The sequence below is a fragment of the Musca autumnalis genome, unplaced genomic scaffold, assembly GCF_047663935.1.
Source record: "Musca autumnalis isolate F117 unplaced genomic scaffold, ASM4766393v1 scaffold_1, whole genome shotgun sequence".
Taxonomy (NCBI): Eukaryota; Metazoa; Arthropoda; class Insecta; order Diptera; family Muscidae; genus Musca; species Musca autumnalis.
In genome coordinates this window covers 135,732,618-135,754,088 of record NW_027411644.1, presented here as the reverse complement: position 1 = coordinate 135,754,088, position 21,471 = coordinate 135,732,618, and the positions used below count along the sequence as shown (strand labels likewise).

The 21,471-nt window shown below is 35.8% G+C and overlaps 2 long non-coding RNA genes and 1 pseudogene across 2 annotated transcripts; all 3 read right to left on the bottom strand.

The window, feature by feature from the left end:
* Positions 1-421: 421 nt before the first annotated feature.
* On the bottom strand, positions 422-1,125 carry LOC141386832 (protein transport protein Sec61 subunit alpha-like; annotated as a pseudogene).
* A 1,901-nt stretch (positions 1,126-3,026) lies between these two features.
* Positions 3,027-7,165, bottom strand: LOC141386851 (uncharacterized). Its single transcript, XR_012408438.1, has 4 exons — positions 4,952-7,165; positions 4,454-4,892; positions 4,252-4,396; positions 3,027-4,196 (listed from the first exon to the last, which is right to left on the bottom strand). It is a non-coding gene; the product is annotated as an uncharacterized lncRNA (long non-coding RNA).
* A 6,081-nt stretch (positions 7,166-13,246) lies between these two features.
* Positions 13,247-16,179, bottom strand: LOC141386857 (uncharacterized). The gene is made up of 4 exons (XR_012408439.1): positions 15,172-16,179; positions 14,674-15,112; positions 14,472-14,616; positions 13,247-14,416 (listed from the first exon to the last, which is right to left on the bottom strand). It is a non-coding gene; the product is annotated as an uncharacterized lncRNA (long non-coding RNA).
* Between the last annotated feature and the right edge of the window lie 5,292 nt (positions 16,180-21,471).

The window sequence follows — 21,471 nt, the reverse complement described above, 5'->3', positions numbered from 1 at the left end:
CAACAGCGCTACTACTGAAAGATGTACTCCATTAGTACCGCATTTTAACTAACGCTTTGGCACTGCACTTTAACTATCCCCCTGGAATCGCATTTAAACTAACCCTTTACGGGTTTTCATGCAGTGCTTTGGATGGAGTTTAAAGGCAATTTCGGAATGTGTTTTTATGCAGTTCAAAGATGCAATAAAATTGCAAGCCATTGCAAAATATCCCAGGAATAAATTAAAAGAATTTACTATAACAAATGGGCGGGTAATTGGGATGGCTCTCACGGAAACACCCGAGCAGTAGTGCTGGCAAACCATCGATGGAAATATCGATATTATCGATACTTGATTTTTTACACCAATATCGATGAATAGCTTTTTATATCGATACTATCGAACATTTTGATATAACTAAATAGGAGCCGCAAAAACAATAGCCAGAAATTTGTTAAAGCAAATTGTTAACAGACGCGATTGATTCTTCATGCTTTTTGTGTAAATGAATAAAACGATTTCATGAAGTTTTTTAAAAGCTTAAAGAAAATGGCGCTGACGGAAGGGTGGGGTAGGAGCGAACTGGGCCGCCACTACCAACATGATCCCAAACACCAAGGAGGTTGATGGAGAAGTTACCTTGGAATTTAACGGCCATCATTTGTGCAAGATGAAGGGAATGTTCGAGGTGTAGAACAACTTGATAACGGGAAAATGTGGTTGGCAAATCAACTAGGAAACCTTGGAAGTAGATGACAACGGCAAAGACGAGAGCAGTGGCCACCACGAACATTATCGTTTCGAGTGACCATAAAATGGAACAAGGCAATAACGGCACCTTCGACTTCAGTATCACGTACCGGTGGTTGGTGAGAAGACCTTCCACACATAGGTTTCGCATGATGATCAAGAAGCAAACACCGACACCTATTTCAGATGGATCACTATACATTTCAGACATGACATAAACAATGGCTTGACCAATGGTAATAACCATACCAAAGAGTTTTTGGGCGTCATTGAACAAAGCACGATCCTTGGGAGTGTCACCAACTTGAATGATTTTGACACCAGTCAACAATTGCATAATCAAGCCAGATGTAACAATGGGAGAGAACCCCTATTCCATAAGGGTTGGCACGAATCAAGAAGAGAGGTTCAACAGAGGGTTTTGACATCATACCAAGAAGATGAAGAGCGTTGTGGCGATCCATAGCACTTTCTCTATGAATTTGATTTTGCGTTTGGTTTTGGCAATTTCTGGCAGTATACTGCAAAAGGGCTTTTATCTTCGGGGAATTTAATTGCCATGAGTCATTTTTGTTTTGTATTCACACTATTTTTTTATTTTTTTTAACGCCGACGAGTCAGTAAGAATAGAAAGTGAAATATTATTATGATTTCGTTAAAATGAGCTGGAACAAATCTCTTCAAACTCCTTCTCGAGAGCACGAAAACTTAACGTACCGACGTTTTAAAATTGGATTTTACAACGTTATTTCAATCAAATGTAAACAAAACACGTTTGTCGGTCATTTTGGATTCAAATTTGATAGGGTGATAAATCCACGATAGTATCGATTTTATCGATAGTTTGAAGCGGAAATATCGAAAAAATCGAATGGGGGTGATATCGATAGTTTGCCAGCTCTACCGAGCAGTTACTGCAACGAAAGCATGTGATTGCTTCAATATACTGGAAGAATATTTGCCTCCTCATTTAGATGGTCCACTGGAGTCATGAGGTGGCACCCTGTTGCTGTTCTCAGGGTGGCATTCGGAAGTGTACATATCGTAACTGTGTTTCCTCCGATCTCTATTTAATCCAAGCTGTGTTGTTCTTGCTTCATATGTTAAAGGCGTTTTTTATATTTTTTTTTATTCAGCCCAATCACGAATAACAATTCCTTGGCGAATTTTTCCCATTTCCTTTTCCTACTATCTCGAATGAAAAATCCGTACGGAATTCCTCTTGTTTATAATTTTAAAATGTGCACCTTTTTTTGGCAACCGTCTAAAAACGAATAAAGAAGAAAAGAGAAAAAAGTATATATCACAAAGACGTTGGATTTGTATTTTCCTCCAAAAGAATTAACTTTTAAAACTGCAGGGACTTTTCCAGAAAATGTAAGTATTTATGATAACTTATACTTAGAAAAGTTAATAAATCTTACACTCTCGTTTCATAGGTCAAAAATACAAATAAGACGCAAATGCAACATCTGGTTTCCCTAATGGAATCAAATCCAGACATCGCTCGCGAATTTTTCAAAGGCAACAAGGAGACACTTTTACGCTTTTGGGCCAAAGCCAAGCAAATGCATTGCAGATTGGAAGAAGGTAAAACAAAGGTTGGTGTATTTAATCAATAAATTATGTTACTTTTTGATCTTAGATTTGGGCAGAACAAAAAAGTATGTGAGACAGAGGGCTGCCCAGAATTTTAAAAACAAGAAGGGAACCGGCGGTGGCCCCAATAAAGAACAGATATTATCGCCCTCAGAAGAAGCGATATACAACATAATCACGATGAAATCTTCAGTAAAGGGGTGTCGGTAAAACCCATAGGTTTAGATGATCCAGAAGAAGATATTCTCCCATTAATCATCGAGATTTTGGACGAGTTTGTCAATAGCTACAGTGAAGGCATCTGCCCCAATTAAAAATAAAACAAAAAATAACAAGCCAAAAAGTGAAGCCAGTACACATATGTCATATGATGTACTTCAGACCGAACTCGCAATTCAAAACGAAGTATTGAAGTCAGTAAAATTGGTTGCCTCAATCCAAACTGAACAAACTGAAGTACAAAAGAATATATGCAAGTCAATAGACCAGTTGCGTGATATACACTCAAGACATCTCCAGGAGATGCAAAGGTTGAAAGCTATAGGAAATGCAGCGTCATAACATTGTTATGGAAAAGTATCGGCTTAAAGAAATAGAATATAAATTGCAAAAAAACAATTTGCAATTACAACAAATTAGTGAAACTGATTTTCAAAATTTTGACTAAATGTGTAACATTTGCTTTACTTTGTTCCTTCCACTGAAATGAGTACAAATATTTTTATTTATTCTATTGTTATGAATACAAATGTATTTATACCCTATACCACAATGTGGAAAAGGGTATAATAAGTTTGTTTTCCCAAAAATTCATGTAACGCCGCGAAATATTCGTCGTAGACCCCTCATGTGGTATACCAAACTTCATATCTCGACGAGATAAAGCGATTTAGCGATGTGTGTCCGTCCGTCCGTCCGTCTGTCCGTCCATTAAAAATTGTAATCAAGCTAGAGGCCGCAATTATGGACCGATTGTCACGAAATTTAGTATGGAGGTCGGGTTTGGACCAGAATAGAACTGATTAGTTTTTGGCGATGATCGTGAAATGTTAAAGGGATGAAATGGACCAAAAACAAAATTTTTGCTCGATTTTGTAGCCGCTCTGTAGGTCGCAATAATAGTCCGATCGGCGCGAAATTTTAAACGTAGTTTTGGTTTGAGATGAAGAAGTAGCGTGCAAGTCAACGGTATGATCGGATAATATTTAGCGGGTTAAATTGATCAAAACTTTTGTGTGAAAATTGGTAAAATTTCTAATGCACATCTTATAACAGCTAGCCCGGAAAGCTAGTGCACAGGGATAGTGGTATAGGGTATCACATGGTCGGCCCCGTCCGACTATAGTCTGTTCTTACTTGTTTTGTTTGGTTTTGTTTTTTTAAATTTAAAATAACGCGTAACTTCAGTCTTTTATTTTTCACAAAAATATATTTTGAGATCAAGAAATATATTTTAAGGCCAGCCATAACAAATATTTTATACATTCGCTAGTATGCAAAACTTCGCCAATGTTAAATCTTACAGTTTGTGCTGCAAAGAGGTATTGGTTGACACTAGTTGCAGGTGTTTCTTCCTGAGGCATTTCCACTGGCGTTGTATCAATTTCTTCTTCTCTCACTTTATAGTGTATACATATATTGTGCAGTGCGCAACATACATTCACAATTCTTGCAGCTTTTTCTGGCCCGTAGTGTAATTCTCCTGCACCAAGGAGACACCTCCAAAGTTTCTTAGAACTCCAATAGTTCTTTCAATAATGTTTTGGCACTTGGTGTGGATGTTGCGCAATGCCATTTCTTGGGAACCGATTTCCGGCATCTATGTGGGATAAGAAGCCAAGGCTCAAGAGGATTACCAGCATCTCCTTTAAATAAATGTCAAAATTATTTATGTTTTTTTAATTTTGGTATATCGCCTACCTCGGAGCCAAAGCTTACTTTCACCCTGTAAGTATCTCTCTTCGAAATAATTTCGAAGATCACTCGTGCTCCACACGAATGAATCGTGACAAGCCCCTGGGTGCGAAGCGTCTACATACCGGATTTTCAATTCATGGTCACAATACTAAAAGAAAATAGTGTTACTGATACGTGAAATACGCATAACAGAACAACAACTTACAAGCAAAACATTCATGCTAAATTTTCCTTTTCTGTTATAGAAAAGATGTTTGTTGTCGATTGGTGCAATAATTTGCGCGTGGGTTCCATCTATGCACCCAATAACACCAGGAATTCGATGTTTCTTGTAGAATCCCAAAGCAATCTTCCTTTTCTCCTCGGTACTTCTCGGCACTTTTATCCACTTAGTACGCAAGTGAGTTTCAAGTACCGTTACCATTTCCACAAGAACCTTGCTTAGAGTTGATTGTGCAAGTCCGACGTCACAGTCCTTTCCAACGCTTGTTTGGTATCCTCCTTCTGCAAAGAAACGTAGTGCCGCACTAAGCTTTCTTATTGCAGGAATTCCAAATTGTTTTTTTGTTGCTGGCGTATTTTTGGAGACCACTTCCAACAAGTAAAGAAAGACCGGCTTGTTAACTCGGTAATATTTTCTGAATCTTGAAAAATATGTAATAATCAGGAGAAATTTATTTATACAACTATTTTGTAAACTTACAAGGATTCTGGTAGTTCAAGTGGGTTAATTGCATCCCTCAACTGCCTTCTTGCTGCAATCACTTCCAACTTTTTTGATGCTCCTCATGGTCAGCAACATTCTCCAAATAAATGCGCATAACAATACTGTTCTTGTTTTAATTTTCTTTACTGTGTTTTCATATTCAATTAAAACTTCACTTCCCACAAAAAGTAAACAAACGCCAAAAAATACATATAGGGTAAGCAAAGTGCGAAAACGTCAAACAGCTGATTTTGAATGTTGCCATATTCCTATTTTTTCATTCCATCGGAATTAGTGGTTTGAGGAATCACCCCTTCAAGGAAATCATTTTCCGGAGGAACAGAATTCCTTGCGGAAATTCGTGATTGGGCTGATTGTCTTTCCATTGCCAGTTAAGATTTCAATCAGCACAACAACGAATATTTCTGCGGAATATAACTCTCGCGGAATAGATTTTTCTCGAAAAAACATTCCTTCTATTATGAATAATGTGAGAAAAATAGTCATTGAATTTGGCAGCACTGAAGGGTCTTCTTCTTATCTTGTGTGCCCTAATTGTTATGAAAAAGGAAAAAATGTTATGTGTTTGTGTTTTTAGACAAACAGCCCAATATTGAATGAAAATTCCGTGCGGAATTTCTCTCTTTCCCCTTCTTTCCTATCACAAACAAAAAATCCGCAAGGAAAAACATTTCGATGGAGAAAAAGTAGGTATCATGAACGCCCTCAAACATGTGCTTTCCTTCAAACAATCTCCCTTGCAAAACTGAAGGGAGTTTACGAAAAATCTTAATCAGCCCAATCATGAATATTCTTGCGGAATGCAGTTCTCGCGGAATAGATTTTTCTCGAGAGAACATTCCTCCTATCATGAATAATGTGAGAAAAATAATCATTGAATTTGGCAGCACAGCAGGGTCTTTTTCATACCTTGTGTGCCCTAATTGTTGTGAAAACAAAGAGGAAATGTTAAGTGTTTGTGTTTTTAGACAAAATAAACAAATTTTATCAAATAAATTACACTTTTACACATCAACGAAAAACATCAAACAAGGTTGGAAAATTCCAAGGAAACTGTGAATGGAGCTATGGAACTGCCACTATCACGAATGTATTTAAAACGAGTGTTTTTAATAAAAAGATGGCAAAAATTAAAAAAATATGAATTTTGAAATAAAAATAATTGAAAATATGCATTTATCCAGTGTTTTCAACAATAACGAATCGGTATTTTGTATGTGCAAAATTCAGCCATCCCATCGTTGTGAGAGTGAATGAGTTTGCAAACTAATGTTATTTTGTAAAATATGATCAGTTTTTAATAAATTACCAACAGCGAATTGAAGATTTTAATATAAAACCCCAACAAAACTGTTTATTTTGCATGTCTTGTACACAATTTTTGTACTGACCAACGATGGGATGAGAGAATTTTGGACATACAGAATTGTTGTACAACATTTGTTAAAATAAAAACACTGGATAAATGCATATTTTCAATTATTTTTAGTTCAAAATTCATATTTTTTCAATTTTTGCCATTATTTAATTACAAGCACTCATTTCTAACTGTCTCCTTAGAAATTTGTTTTATTATGACAGCGATACTATGTTCAATAGTAATTCTCGAAATTAATAGAAAAATACTAGTTCTTTTATTTCATATTCAGCCCAATCATGAATATTCTTGCGGAATACAGTTCTCGCGGAATAGATTTTTCTCGAGAGAACATTCCTCCTATCATGAATAATGTGAGAAATTGAATTTGGCAGCACTGAAGGGTCTTTTTCATACCTTGTATGCCCTAATTGTTGTGAGAACAAATAGAAAATGTTAAGTGTTTGTGTTTTTAGACAAAATTAAAAATTTATTCAAATAAATTACACTTTTATACATCAAAGACATTCGGAAGATGTTAATAACACTGTGATACAAAAGTGGACAAAATTTTTTTGCAGGATTTCTGATGCACAAATTCGGTTTTGTGGGAGTCCATAGAAGACGAAAATACCTTTGGTTTCTTTGGGTCACTTCGGGTTTTGATTTTATAACGGTAAATGTAGTGAAAAATTTACTTTCTTGAATTTTCAAATTTAAACGGACATTACTTCTTTTTTCCACAACCGATTTGCACACACTGTTTTTCGTTATAAAGGGGAGAGTAATGCCTTTCGAACAAGCCATAGATTTTTAAAATCGGTTAACAAATGGCTAGTCAATAGTGGCTTAAGTGTGACAAAAACGCATTAAAAAACAGTACAATGTTTTTCATTGTGCTCTAGGCTGCGTAAACGACACCTAACAGTACAATTATTTACTGTTAGCAAGTAGGAAATTTTGTTGGCTTTACAAAATGGGAAAAACCAACGAAATCGGTTGAAAAATGAATGAGTTATGGCATTTTTTGTTTTTCAACTATTTGATTTTTTTCATATTTTCCTTTATAAAAGATGGGTAGCTTAGCATGTATGATTCTAATTGTGATTATCCTGCTTAACAATTACGCACAAGGTATCAATGTTTTATAAAGGAAAATATGAAAAAAACCAAAAAGTTGAAACACAAAAAATGCCATAACGCATTCATTTTTCATGGGATTTTCTTGTTTTTTTCCCATTTTGGAAAGCCAACTAAATTTCCTACTTGCTAACTGTAAATAATTGTACTGTTAGGTGTCATTTACGCAGCCTAGAGCACAAGGAAAAACATTTTACTGTTTTTTAATGCGTTTTTGTCACACTTAAACCACTATTACATAGCCATTTGTTAACCGATTTTAAAAATCTATTGCTTATTCGAAAGGCATTACACTCCCCTTTATAACGAAAAACAGTGTGTGCAAATCGGTTGTGGAAAAAAGAAGTAATGTCCGTTTAAAGTTGAAAATCCAAGAAAGCCCATTTTTCACTACATTTACCGTTATAAAATGAAAAACCGAAGTGACCCAAAGAAACCAGAGGTATTTTCGTCTTCTGTGGACTCCCACAAAACTGAATTTATGCATTAGAACCCCTGCAAATTTTCACTGTAGCACAGTGTAATTATGAAAACTATCAAATGGGATTGCAAAATTCCAAGGAGACTCCATTGTGCTATGGAACTGTTATTGTGTTTGAAACGAGTGTTTTTTAATAAAATAATGGCAAAAATTTAAAAAAATATGCATTTTGAAATAAAAGTAATTGAAAATATGCATTTATCCAGTGCTTTATCAACAATTGTTGTGAAGCAAATTTGTATGTTCAAAATTCTCTCATCCAATCGTTGATCGGTACAAAAAGTGGAGAGTGACTGAATTTGCAAACTGTTATTTTGTAAAATTTGTTCAATTTTTAATAATTTTCCATCACAAGTTAAAGATTTTAGCATAAATCCCAACAGAAGTATTTATTTTGCATGTTTTGTACAAAGTTTGTGGGAAATACTAAGATTTTTTGTAAACTCCCTTCAGTTTTGCAAGGGTGATTTTTTGGAGGAAAACACATGTTTGAGAGCGTTCATGATACCTACTTTTTCTCCATCGGTTTTTTTATTTGTGATAGCAAAGAAGGGAAAATTCGCACGGAATTTTCATTCATGATTGGGCTGATTATATTTACACCGCAAATGTATTCCTTGAATAATGCTTTTTTTGTTCACACCATCAAACCAGGACACAACCAACAATTGACTGTCCAATATCCACAAATTTTTTTGTGGTTGCCTGAATGGCCACACTGGCAAGCAACCGATTTGAGTAAAGCTGTTGGACAAAACTGATCGTGTGTACCGCGTTTTACGTTTTAGTTTAATACCCCGTTTACACTTAACCGGATTTAATAAACCCACTGGGGGTTTCAAAGTGTAAATTCCATAGAGCAAACATCAAATATATCCTCATAAAGAAGGTTAATCCGACAAAAAACTCTAATGCAAACGCCGTTTAACATGGGTATACAAGCGACCTCTCGATTCTTCTGAAATTTTTACCACAGGTAGGCCTCTTTGTCCTGAACACAAATATATCGTCTGCTCCGTCGGAAAAGGTCGTAAGTCCACTTTTTTTGGAAATCGCGTTTTTGTTACAGGATGATAGTACATGTCAAAACACGTCGTATGATACAAAGAAAATGGTAGTATGTCGCGTTTTTCTATATGTTTTGCCCTTGTCGGAAAAGGTCGTAAGTCCACAGGAAAATGTATACTTTAAAAGAATACTACTGCTAAAGTAGTTCAGATATAATGTTTAACGTCGTCCATGGTTGGGGTACAATGTAAAGAACTAGCCTACACCTTTGGATGATAATCGGATGATATATGGCGGTGCCTTTGGACCAAACTTTTGAACAAAAATGTGATAATTTCTATATTGCAACGAAAATTTACATTTGAAATCTATTTTCCCTTATAAGCAAACTGATTATGAAAGATGGACTTCTGGCTTCTTTTCATTGATACAAATTGGGATGCTGTATGTGTTCAAATACCTCAAATATTGAAAAAAATATAAAAAACCCAAGATTTTTACTGTTTTACAGTCGCATATCTTACTTAACTTTATTAACTGGTAATTTGTGGTTTCTCTGGGGACATTTATTCACATAACGAGATTAGTTCGTATTCTGAATTGAATAAAGTAATACCTTCTAACGGACGGGTAAGTGCAATGTTTATATTATTAAATGATTCTAATATAATAATTGATTGAAATGTTATTAAACTATGAACACATAATGGTTTTTGCTAACAAAGATCAGTATGAATTTGGAATGGAATTATACGATGTTGTCATGGGTCTAGTTTCCTATGGTTTTCACGGTGAATCTGAAAGCTCTGATGATAAACTTCCTAAGCCCAGGAAGACATTACATGCTGAAGATTCTACATGGTTTGCAGACAAAAACAAAAAACCCCAAACGAAGAATAAATACCAAATTTCAGCCATTTCTGAGGAATATTGAGGCCACACCTTCAAAATACCGGAAATCTGGAGGTACCGTTCTATGGGGACTATATGAAGGCGTCAATACCAAACATCCTAGAAGTAATAGAAACTTCTATACCAAATCACGAAGATATATCTTTAAAATTGCGAGCTGTATCTTAATTTCAAAAGACGGACAGACGGTCATGGTTATACTGACTTAGAATTTTACTCTGATTAAGAATATATATAATTTATAGGGTCTACAGTGAATATATCGATATGTTACAAACTGAATTATTTAATTTAATTAAACCCTCCATATTATGGTGGAGGGTATAAAAATCTTCAGAAATGTTGGTGTCGATATACAATTGTAGCATCATCTTTCATAATCAGTTTGCTTATAAGGGAAAATAGATTTCAAATGTAAATTTTCGTTGCAATATAGAAATTATAACATTTTTGTTCAAAAGTTTGGTCCAATGGCACCGCCAAATATCATCCGATTATCATCCAAATGTGTAGGCTAGTTCTTTACATTGTACCCCAACCATGGATGACGTTAAACATTATATCTGAACTACATTAGCTGTAGTATTCTTTTAAAGTATACATTTTCCTGTGGACTTACGACCTTTTCGTACTCAAATTTGTGCGTTTTGTAAACTTACGACCTTTTCCGACAAGGGCAAAACATATAGAAAAACGCGACATACTACCATTTTCTTTGTATCATACGACGTGTTTTGACATGTACTATCATCCTGTAACAAAAACGCGATTTCCAAAAAAAGTGGACTTACGGAAAGGGGAAGGTGATAAGACAAAAGAGACGAGAATAAGAAGAATGAGTAATTGTAAAGAAGAGTAGTAGATTGTTTTAAGAAGAACGATATTATTTTTCTAGACTGTACTAAGCCTGTTTTGACCCGCCCCAGAGACACTTTAGACTCTTGTAGTAAACCACCAGGATAGTAGGGTCAATAGAGGAGAAGTAAGAAAGAGAGTCAATCACATGTACACCAAATAGTCTATGCCTTTTGACCATCAGTCTAGGACATCTACATAAAAGGTGCTCGATTGTCTCCGTTTCCTCCTCATCCTCACATAACCTACAGTACTCAATGTTGTTATCATCCCACTTACAAGTCAAAAATCTTATTCTACATGGGCCAGTTATGACCCCTGTAGCGATTCTGATTTCCGACTTGCAAAGTGAGAGAAGAGACGCAGTTCTACGCCCTGAGATTGTCGGCCAGATTGACTTCGATACCTTGCAACCAGGTACGTCTTGCCAAATTCTTACGGTTTTCTCTGCATAAACCAGGCAGAGTTTGCTGAGGAATGAGCAGAGCGGTGGCTTGACATAGTCCTCTACCATAAGGTCAGAGGACTGGGAGCCTCGCCTTGCTAGTTCATCAACAATCTCATTCCCTTCAACATTGCAGTGCCCTGGAACCCAACAAAGGTTGACGCTTAAATTGCAAGTTTTTAAGGTGGACCTACAATCTTGAACGATCTTAGATTTAATAGTGTAAGATCCTAACGCCTTAAGGGCAGCCTAACTATCTACATAGACTGTAACTGTCCTGCCTGCGTTGTCCGTCATTCCTGCTACTAATTCTAAGGCCTTCAATACTGCAAAGACTTCAGCCTGAAAAACACTGAAATGCAGTTTGCATTAAGCTTGAACGAGCGTTTAATGTTTAGCTCTTCGCAGTACACCCCCGCTCCAGTACCTTCATCCATCTTTGAACCATCAGTAAAGATGGAAAGGCTATCGGGTAGTGGTCTGCCATGCTTCCATGCACTTCTATCAGGGATAGTTATCTTCGCTACATCATAATCCAGTGAAGGCGAAATGTAGTCGGTTACACTCCCCCCTCTTAGTCCGATCCGACTGCTTAGCTGTTGTAAAATGCATGTCCAGACCCTGAAGAGTGCCACTGGTTAAGCTCCTTGAGCCTCAAGGCACTACGGGATGCTTGGTACTGAACAAGAATATCCAGAGGCTGGATGTTCAGTACTGCATTCAGAGCTGCCTGAGGGGTGCTCTTCACTGCTCCTGTAATTAGAATTGAAGCAGATCTTTGCACAGTAGCTAACCTAGACAAATTTGGCTTACTGTTCAGGGCCTGCCACCAAACAAGACATCCATAGGTCAAAATTGGGCAGACCACTGTCATAAACAACCAGTGTATCACATGCGGTCTCAAACCCCAACTCCTTCCTATGGAGTTCTTACAGGAGTAGAGTGCAACTAGACCCCTCTTAGAGCGCTCCTCTGTGTTCCTTTTCCATCTGAGACGATGGTCAAGAATCACTCCCAGGTACTTCGCCTCCGTAGAGGGACTTAGCCGCACTCTATCTAGTGTTGGCGGTACGAACTCGGCGGTTTTTCGTTTTCGTGTAAAGAATTTGTCAAAAAATAATTCGCATAATATGAAGAATCGGCGGTACTTCTTCTTCTTCTGTGCTTCTGTGAAAATAAATAAAATGTCATTCCCCACCAGTTTTCATTCGTTCTGTGCCATTTATTACTCAAATAATTCAGTTTTCATTCAAAACGACGGGTCTTTTCCATTCGTTTATTTCTGACGTATTCGTTTGTCTGATTTTGTTACGTGAACCAAAAAATTACGAAAATAAAAAGCTTTCATTTGTTTGTTACACTAATACAAAAGTTAATTTCTATAAAAAACAAATTGTGTTTTCGTTCATGAAATAGACGAACGGATGGACAAAAACGGGCTGTTGTTAGATTTACTGATGTGGGTTGTATATCTTATGTAGTTAGTAATATTGCCATAACAGCGAAAAATTGGCATTAATCGATAGCCAAACCTAGTTTTGGACTATTTTGACGATTTTCCAATTTTATTGACGATTTGGCGATTTTTTGACAATTTCCGATAAAAAACTGTCGGCAACGCTGGGTGACCAAAGTTTGAAACTCCTTCGAGTTTCCGACTACATCCAGCCTATTGTAAATAATAAACCTTATATAGCTGTAAACATATTTACAGCCAAAAAGTGAAGCCAGTACACATATGTCATATGATGTACTTCAGACCGAACTCGCAATTCAAAACGAAGTATTGAAGTCAGTAAAATTGGTTGCCTCAATCCAAACTGAACAAACTGAAGTACAAAAGAATATATGCAAGTCAATAGACCAGTTGCGTGATATACACTCAAGACATCTCCAGGAGATGCAAAGGTTGAAAGCTATAGGAAATGCAGCGTCATAACATTGTTATGGAAAAGTATCGGCTTAAAGAAATAGAATATAAATTGCAAAAAAACAATTTGCAATTACAACAAATTAGTGAAACTGATTTTCAAAATTTTGACTAAATGTGTAACATTTGCTTTACTTTGTTCCTTCCACTGAAATGAGTACAAATATTTTTATTTATTCTATTGTTATGAATACAAATGTATTTATACCCTATACCACAATGTGGAAAAGGGTATAATAAGTTTGTTTTCCCAAAAATTCATGTAACGCCGCGAAATATTCGTCGTAGACCCCTCATGTGGTATACCAAACTTCATATCTCGACGAGATAAAGCGATTTAGCGATGTGTGTCCGTCCGTCCGTCCGTCTGTCCGTCCATTAAAAATTGTAATCAAGCTAGAGGCCGCAATTATGGACCGATTGTCACGAAATTTAGTATGGAGGTCGGGTTTGGACCAGAATAGAACTGATTAGTTTTTGGCGATGATCGTGAAATGTTAAAGGGATGAAATGGACCAAAAACAAAATTTTTGCTCGATTTTGTAGCCGCTCTGTAGGTCGCAATAATAGTCCGATCGGCGCGAAATTTTAAACGTAGTTTTGGTTTGAGATGAAGAAGTAGCGTGCAAGTCAACGGTATGATCGGATAATATTTAGCGGGTTAAATTGATCAAAACTTTTGTGTGAAAATTGGTAAAATTTCTAATGCACATCTTATAACAGCTAGCCCGGAAAGCTAGTGCACAGGGATAGTGGTATAGGGTATCACATGGTCGGCCCCGTCCGACTATAGTCTGTTCTTACTTGTTTTGTTTGGTTTTGTTTTTTTAAATTTAAAATAACGCGTAACTTCAGTCTTTTATTTTTCACAAAAATATATTTTGAGATCAAGAAATATATTTTAAGGCCAGCCATAACAAATATTTTATACATTCGCTAGTATGCAAAACTTCGCCAATGTTAAATCTTACAGTTTGTGCTGCAAAGAGGTATTGGTTGACACTAGTTGCAGGTGTTTCTTCCTGAGGCATTTCCACTGGCGTTGTATCAATTTCTTCTTCTCTCACTTTATAGTGTATACATATATTGTGCAGTGCGCAACATACATTCACAATTCTTGCAGCTTTTTCTGGCCCGTAGTGTAATTCTCCTGCACCAAGGAGACACCTCCAAAGTTTCTTAGAACTCCAATAGTTCTTTCAATAATGTTTTGGCACTTGGTGTGGATGTTGCGCAATGCCATTTCTTGGGAACCGATTTCCGGCATCTATGTGGGATAAGAAGCCAAGGCTCAAGAGGATTACCAGCATCTCCTTTAAATAAATGTCAAAATTATTTATGTTTTTTTAATTTTGGTATATCGCCTACCTCGGAGCCAAAGCTTACTTTCACCCTGTAAGTATCTCTCTTCGAAATAATTTCGAAGATCACTCGTGCTCCACACGAATGAATCGTGACAAGCCCCTGGGTGCGAAGCGTCTACATACCGGATTTTCAATTCATGGTCACAATACTAAAAGAAAATAGTGTTACTGATACGTGAAATACGCATAACAGAACAACAACTTACAAGCAAAACATTCATGCTAAATTTTCCTTTTCTGTTATAGAAAAGATGTTTGTTGTCGATTGGTGCAATAATTTGCGCGTGGGTTCCATCTATGCACCCAATAACACCAGGAATTCGATGTTTCTTGTAGAATCCCAAAGCAATCTTCCTTTTCTCCTCGGTACTTCTCGGCACTTTTATCCACTTAGTACGCAAGTGAGTTTCAAGTACCGTTACCATTTCCACAAGAACCTTGCTTAGAGTTGATTGTGCAAGTCCGACGTCACAGTCCTTTCCAACGCTTGTTTGGTATCCTCCTTCTGCAAAGAAACGTAGTGCCGCACTAAGCTTTCTTATTGCAGGAATTCCAAATTGTTTTTTTGTTGCTGGCGTATTTTTGGAGACCACTTCCAACAAGTAAAGAAAGACCGGCTTGTTAACTCGGTAATATTTTCTGAATCTTGAAAAATATGTAATAATCAGGAGAAATTTATTTATACAACTATTTTGTAAACTTACAAGGATTCTGGTAGTTCAAGTGGGTTAATTGCATCCCTCAACTGCCTTCTTGCTGCAATCACTTCCAACTTTTTTGATGCTCCTCATGGTCAGCAACATTCTCCAAATAAATGCGCATAACAATACTGTTCTTGTTTTAATTTTCTTTACTGTGTTTTCATATTCAATTAAAACTTCACTTCCCACAAAAAGTAAACAAACGCCAAAAAATACATATAGGGTAAGCAAAGTGCGAAAACGTCAAACAGCTGATTTTGAATGTTGCCATATTCCTATTTTTTCATTCCATCGGAATTAGTGGTTTGAGGAATCACCCCTTCAAGGAAATCATTTTCCGGAGGAACAGAATTCCTTGCGGAAATTCGTGATTGGGCTGATTGTCTTTCCATTGCCAGTTAAGATTTCAATCAGCACAACAACGAATATTTCTGCGGAATATAACTCTCGCGGAATAGATTTTTCTCGAAAAAACATTCCTTCTATTATGAATAATGTGAGAAAAATAGTCATTGAATTTGGCAGCACTGAAGGGTCTTCTTCTTATCTTGTGTGCCCTAATTGTTATGAAAAAGGAAAAAATGTTATGTGTTTGTGTTTTTAGACAAACAGCCCAATATTGAATGAAAATTCCGTGCGGAATTTCTCTCTTTCCCCTTCTTTCCTATCACAAACAAAAAATCCGCAAGGAAAAACATTTCGATGGAGAAAAAGTAGGTATCATGAACGCCCTCAAACATGTGCTTTCCTTCAAACAATCTCCCTTGCAAAACTGAAGGGAGTTTACGAAAAATCTTAATCAGCCCAATCATGAATATTCTTGCGGAATGCAGTTCTCGCGGAATAGATTTTTCTCGAGAGAACATTCCTCCTATCATGAATAATGTGAGAAAAATAATCATTGAATTTGGCAGCACAGCAGGGTCTTTTTCATACCTTGTGTGCCCTAATTGTTGTGAAAACAAAGAGGAAATGTTAAGTGTTTGTGTTTTTAGACAAAATAAACAAATTTTATCAAATAAATTACACTTTTACACATCAACGAAAAACATCAAACAAGGTTGGAAAATTCCAAGGAAACTGTGAATGGAGCTATGGAACTGCCACTATCACGAATGTATTTAAAACGAGTGTTTTTAATAAAAAGATGGCAAAAATTAAAAAAATATGAATTTTGAAATAAAAATAATTGAAAATATGCATTTATCCAGTGTTTTCAACAATAACGAATCGGTATTTTGTATGTGCAAAATTCAGCCATCCCATCGTTGTGAGAGTGAATGAGTTTGCAAACTAATGTTATTTTGTAAAATATGATCAGTTTTTAATAAATTACCAACAGCGAATTGAAGATTTTAATATAAAACCCCAACAAAACTGTTTATTTTGCATGTCTTGTACACAATTTTTGTACTGACCAACGATGGGATGAGAGAATTTTGGACATACAGAATTGTTGTACAACATTTGTTAAAATAAAAACACTGGATAAATGCATATTTTCAATTATTTTTAGTTCAAAATTCATATTTTTTCAATTTTTGCCATTATTTAATTACAAGCACTCATTTCTAACTGTCTCCTTAGAAATTTGTTTTATTATGACAGCGATACTATGTTCAATAGTAATTCTCGAAATTAATAGAAAAATACTAGTTCTTTTATTTCATATTCAGCCCAATCATGAATATTCTTGCGGAATACAGTTCTCGCGGAATAGATTTTTCTCGAGAGAACATTCCTCCTATCATGAATAATGTGAGAAATTGAATTTGGCAGCACTGAAGGGTCTTTTTCATACCTTGTATGCCCTAATTGTTGTGAGAACAAATAGAAAATGTTAAGTGTTTGTGTTTTTAGACAAAATTAAAAATTTATTCAAATAAATTACACTTTTATACATCAAAGACATTCGGAAGATGTTAATAACACTGTGATACAAAAGTGGACAAAATTTTTTTGCAGGATTTCTGATGCACAAATTCGGTTTTGTGGGAGTCCATAGAAGACGAAAATACCTTTGGTTTCTTTGGGTCACTTCGGGTTTTGATTTTATAACGGTAAATGTAGTGAAAAATTTACTTTCTTGAATTTTCAAATTTAAACGGACATTACTTCTTTTTTCCACAACCGATTTGCACACACTGTTTTTCGTTATAAAGGGGAGAGTAATGCCTTTCGAACAAGCCATAGATTTTTAAAATCGGTTAACAAATGGCTAGTCAATAGTGGCTTAAGTGTGACAAAAACGCATTAAAAAACAGTACAATGTTTTTCATTGTGCTCTAGGCTGCGTAAACGACACCTAACAGTACAATTATTTACTGTTAGCAAGTAGGAAATTTTGTTGGCTTTACAAAATGGGAAAAACCAACGAAATCGGTTGAAAAATGAATGAGTTATGGCATTTTTTGTTTTTCAACTATTTGATTTTTTTCATATTTTCCTTTATAAAAGATGGGTAGCTTAGCATGTATGATTCTAATTGTGATTATCCTGCTTAACAATTACGCACAAGGTATCAATGTTTTATAAAGGAAAATATGAAAAAAACCAAAAAGTTGAAACACAAAAAATGCCATAACGCATTCATTTTTCATGGGATTTTCTTGTTTTTTTCCCATTTTGGAAAGCCAACTAAATTTCCTACTTGCTAACTGTAAATAATTGTACTGTTAGGTGTCATTTACGCAGCCTAGAGCACAAGGAAAAACATTTTACTGTTTTTTAATGCGTTTTTGTCACACTTAAACCACTATTACATAGCCATTTGTTAACCGATTTTAAAAATCTATTGCTTATTCGAAAGGCATTACACTCCCCTTTATAACGAAAAACAGTGTGTGCAAATCGGTTGTGGAAAAAAGAAGTAATGTCCGTTTAAAGTTGAAAATCCAAGAAAGCCCATTTTTCACTACATTTACCGTTATAAAATGAAAAACCGAAGTGACCCAAAGAAACCAGAGGTATTTTCGTCTTCTGTGGACTCCCACAAAACTGAATTTATGCATTAGAACCCCTGCAAATTTTCACTGTAGCACAGTGTAATTATGAAAACTATCAAATGGGATTGCAAAATTCCAAGGAGACTCCATTGTGCTATGGAACTGTTATTGTGTTTGAAACGAGTGTTTTTTAATAAAATAATGGCAAAAATTTAAAAAAATATGCATTTTGAAATAAAAGTAATTGAAAATATGCATTTATCCAGTGCTTTATCAACAATTGTTGTGAAGCAAATTTGTATGTTCAAAATTCTCTCATCCAATCGTTGATCGGTACAAAAAGTGGAGAGTGACTGAATTTGCAAACTGTTATTTTGTAAAATTTGTTCAATTTTTAATAATTTTCCATCACAAGTTAAAGATTTTAGCATAAATCCCAACAGAAGTATTTATTTTGCATGTTTTGTACAAAGTTTGTGGGAAATACTAAGATTTTTTGTAAACTCCCTTCAGTTTTGCAAGGGTGATTTTTTGGAGGAAAACACATGTTTGAGAGCGTTCATGATACCTACTTTTTCTCCATCGGTTTTTTTATTTGTGATAGCAAAGAAGGGAAAATTCGCACGGAATTTTCATTCATGATTGGGCTGATTATATTTACACCGCAAATGTATTCCTTGAATAATGCTTTTTTTGTTCACACCATCAAACCAGGACACAACCAACAATTGACTGTCCAATATCCACAAATTTTTTTGTGGTTGCCTGAATGGCCACACTGGCAAGCAACCGATTTGAGTAAAGCTGTTGGACAAAACTGATCGTGTGTACCGCGTTTTACGTTTTAGTTTAATACCCCGTTTACACTTAACCGGATTTAATAAACCCACTGGGGGTTTCAAAGTGTAAATTCCATAGAGCAAACATCAAATATATCCTCATAAAGAAGGTTAATCCGACAAAAAACTCTAATGCAAACGCCGTTTAACATGGGTATACAAGCGACCTCTCGATTCTTCTGAAATTTTTACCACAGGTAGGCCTCTTTGTCCTGAACACAAATATATCGTCTGCTCCGTCGGAAAAGGTCGTAAGTCCACTTTTTTTGGAAATCGCGTTTTTGTTACAGGATGATAGTACATGTCAAAACACGTCGTATGATACAAAGAAAATGGTAGTATGTCGCGTTTTTCTATATGTTTTGCCCTTGTCGGAAAAGGTCGTAAGTCCACAGGAAAATGTATACTTTAAAAGAATACTACTGCTAAAGTAGTTCAGATATAATGTTTAACGTCGTCCATGGTTGGGGTACAATGTAAAGAACTAGCCTACACCTTTGGATGATAATCGGATGATATATGGCGGTGCCTTTGGACCAAACTTTTGAACAAAAATGTGATAATTTCTATATTGCAACGAAAATTTACATTTGAAATCTATTTTCCCTTATAAGCAAACTGATTATGAAAGATGGACTTCTGGCTTCTTTTCATTGATACAAATTGGGATGCTGTATGTGTTCAAATACCTCAAATATTGAAAAAAATATAAAAAACCCAAGATTTTTACTGTTTTACAGTCGCATATCTTACTTAACTTTATTAACTGGTAATTTGTGGTTTCTCTGGGGACATTTATTCACATAACGAGATTAGTTCGTATTCTGAATTGAATAAAGTAATACCTTCTAACGGACGGGTAAGTGCAATGTTTATATTATTAAATGATTCTAATATAATAATTGATTGAAATGTTATTAAACTATGAACACATAATGGTTTTTGCTAACAAAGATCAGTATGAATTTGGAATGGAATTATACGATGTTGTCATGGGTCTAGTTTCCTATGGTTTTCACGGTGAATCTGAAAGCTCTGATGATAAACTTCCTAAGCCCAGGAAGACATTACATGCTGAAGATTCTACATGGTTTGCAGACAAAAACAAAAAACCCCAAACGAAGAATAAATACCAAATTTCAGCCATTTCTGAGGAATATTGAGGCCACACCTTCAAAATACCGGAAATCTGGAGGTACCGTTCTATGGGGACTATATGAAGGCGTCAATACCAAACATCCTAGAAGTAATAGAAACTTCTATACCAAATCACGAAGATATATCTTTAAAATTGCGAGCTGTATCTTAATTTCAAAAGACGGACAGACGGTCATGGTTATACTGACTTAGAATTTTACTCTGATTAAGAATATATATAATTTATAGGGTCTACAGTGAATATATCGATATGTTACAAACTGAATTATTTAATTTAATTAAACCCTCCATATTATGGTGGAGGGTATAAAAATCTTCAGAAATGTTGGTGTCGATATACAATTGTAGCATCATCTTTCATAATCAGTTTGCTTATAAGGGAAAATAGATTTCAAATGTAAATTTTCGTTGCAATATAGAAATTATCACATTTTTGTTCAAAAGTTTGGTCCAATGGCACCGCCAAATATCATCCGATTATCATCCAAATGTGTAGGCTAGTTCTTTACATTGTACCCCAACCATGGATGACGTTAAACATTATATCTGAACTACATTAGCTGTAGTATTCTTTTAAAGTATACATTTTCCTGTGGACTTACGACCTTTTCGTACTCAAATTTGTGCGTTTTGTAAACTTACGACCTTTTCCGACAAGGGCAAAACATATAGAAAAACGCGACATACTACCATTTTCTTTGTATCATACGACGTGTTTTGACATGTACTATCATCCTGTAACAAAAACGCGATTTCCAAAAAAAGTGGACTTACGGAAAGGGGAAGGTGATAAGACAAAAGAGACGAGAATAAGAAGAATGAGTAATTGTAAAGAAGAGTAGTAGATTGTTTTAAGAAGAACGATATTATTTTTCTAGACTGTACTAAGCCTGTTTTGACCCGCCCCAGAGACACTTTAGACTCTTGTAGTAAACCACCAGGATAGTAGGGTCAATAGAGGAGAAGTAAGAAAGAGAGTCAATCACATGTACACCAAATAGTCTATGCCTTTTGACCATCAGTCTAGGACATCTACATAAAAGGTGCTCGATTGTCTCCGTTTCCTCCTCATCCTCACATAACCTACAGTACTCAATGTTGTTATCATCCCACTTACAAGTCAAAAATCTTATTCTACATGGGCCAGTTATGACCCCTGTAGCGATTCTGATTTCCGACTTGCAAAGTGAGAGAAGAGACGCAGTTCTACGCCCTGAGATTGTCGGCCAGATTGACTTCGATACCTTGCAACCAGGTACGTCTTGCCAAATTCTTACGGTTTTCTCTGCATAAACCAGGCAGAGTTTGCTGAGGAATGAGCAGAGCGGTGGCTTGACATAGTCCTCTACCATAAGGTCAGA